Source organism: Echinops telfairi, unplaced genomic scaffold, assembly GCF_000313985.2.
Source record: "Echinops telfairi isolate 266 unplaced genomic scaffold, ASM31398v2 ScPeMD7_4225;HRSCAF=4972, whole genome shotgun sequence".
NCBI classification, from domain to species: domain Eukaryota; kingdom Metazoa; phylum Chordata; class Mammalia; order Afrosoricida; family Tenrecidae; genus Echinops; species Echinops telfairi.
Genome location: NW_022108124.1, coordinates 16888739 through 16890791, shown reverse-complemented (window position 1 = coordinate 16890791; position 2053 = coordinate 16888739). Strand labels below are relative to the sequence as shown.

The following is a 2053-nucleotide window of genomic DNA, read 5'->3' as shown; positions in this document are numbered from 1 at the left end:
CAATAGGAAGGGGAGGTATTGGGGATACACATGTGACAAGATGGGCAGACCCTAGATTCATGATGGCGGCCTAACCTTGATTGCCCGTGAGCTGGAGACTCCAAGCTTTCAGGGGAAGCAATCCATCATCCCTAACAGCAGGGAGTGAGCCCCACCTACAGTAGATAAGACAGTAGTCTGGTGGCTGAATGTCTTCAGGGAGGATCTAAGCATCCGACCTCCCACCATGTGCTGGTAAACAGCCTCTAATGTTTGGCATATTTTGGGGGGAGACAAGCTGGGGAAGTCTTTTTATATCCCTCAGTGTCACAATAGATTTGGGTATTCCCTCCTTTGTTTCCTCCACACCAATCCCTGCTGGTGTCCTGGGTTCTGTGTTTTGGTGCTGATCCAAAGGTCAGCAGTGTGAACCCACCATCGCTCTAAGGGAGGAAGAGGAAGTTTTCTGCTCACTAAAGAGTTACAGCGTTGGAAACCCAGAGAGTCTACTCTGTCCATCGGTTCACGAAAGGGACTCAATGGCAGTGCCTTTGATGGTTTCTCCTCTTGACACAGGCACAACATGTTCAAAAAGATCTCAGGAAGTCTGCTTGAACACCCAAGGGTAAATCCATTTTAGGGTTTACCTACATCGTCACGAGCATCTCTCGAGTCTCTTGGGAAAACTAAATGGGGTCATATAGAGTTCATAGATGAGTGGATAGAGCTTATATGCTTAGAATTCATCTTCTCTTAAACAGTAATGGGCAGAATCAAGCGGTTACCTCATCCTCTCAGGATGGTGAGAGAGAGAGCAGTTGGAGGTATATCCCATGGAAGAAGACATCGACAGGGTCCAGGATACTCCCTGAGATTCCAGTGGACTACCTGTTAAGAACATTTACCTTTTCAGTCTCTCCTCTCACACCAATTCATTCATTTTATCAACAAAATAAAAGTGTCCCTTACTATATCATTCGAAAGCCAACAAATGACTTTTGACAAAATATAGTGGGTGCCATACAGTGGAATCAGAAGATATTGGGTCTCCTGTCTCATTCATGGTAGATGCACCTGAGCCTGGCATGAACTAGAAATGCTTAAAATGGGGGTGTGGACTGGTACACAGGGTTGCTTGTGACTAGAGCCTGTACTGTCAGCACCAGACTATAGCCATTCTTTAAGAATCCCAGGTGGCATGACTCAGTAAGCATTGTCCAGAGGGTCATACCCACAAACTGCTTCACCCAAGGAAATGAAGCCATCCACTCCCTAGAGATTTGCGGATCTGGAAACCCCATGTAGGCTCACGGAGTTGGAGTCACCTAGATGGCGGTGGTTTGGGCAGTGGGTGGGAGGCGTCGGTGCTGTTTGGGGGAGGGGACCGTTGTCTGCTGCTAAGGAAGTAACATTCACTCTGTAACTTTCATCTCAGTCACTGGGCAGAGAGACTTTCAGCTTCCTAAAGTCTGTCTCAATGCCTGGACTCTCCTTCTCAACAATGATTGTTCAATTAAGCCAAGTATCCAACAGATCTGCATTAAACACCTGGTTATTCTGCCATGAATCTGACTTAAGCTGTAGGTGACATGGTAGATACAGAATTCACAAATATGGTGGGTAGGAGGGGTACCTGTACGGCATTTCACCAGGCAGAGGAAGTTATCCTTTCCAGAGTCTGAAACTGAGAATATATTTTCATCAAGTTCAGAGGATCTGTTCATTAAAGTACGAGTTCAATCATCTGTCAGAAGGTAGGAGGCATTCGTGAACTTAAACTTAGCAAAGTGCTTCTTGAGACAATCAACCATTAAACAGCTGAGATGAGATACAGATGAGGCGCTTCTGGGACTGTGGAGCAAGAGGAAAACACCACATTAAGATACTGCATGAGAAAAGTGCTTTCAAATGCAAGCCCGCATCAGTTATGACTCATTGTGTTGTGAATGAATAGACAATTCACATCTAACTAGCTTTCACAGGTATTTATTGGCTCACATAGCAGAAAAGTCCAGAGGTAGGTCTATGTCAAGTAAGGCTTGGTCTAGTGGCATGAGTTATGTCACCAAGGGCC

At 45.7% G+C, this 2053-nt stretch overlaps 1 protein-coding gene across 7 annotated transcripts in view; it reads right to left on the bottom strand.

The window, feature by feature from the left end:
* KRBOX1 (KRAB box domain containing 1) overlaps positions 1–2053 on the bottom strand; it is a 40690-nt gene that overhangs the window by 33119 nt on the left and 5518 nt on the right. For all 7 annotated transcript variants that reach the window (XM_045294973.1, XM_045294974.1, XM_045294972.1 and 4 more), the window contains 2 exons: positions 1613–1830; positions 765–867 (listed from right to left, as the gene is read on the bottom strand). The gene's annotated coding sequence lies outside the window, so the exon portion shown is untranslated. The remainder of the gene's footprint in view (positions 1–764; positions 868–1612; positions 1831–2053) is intronic.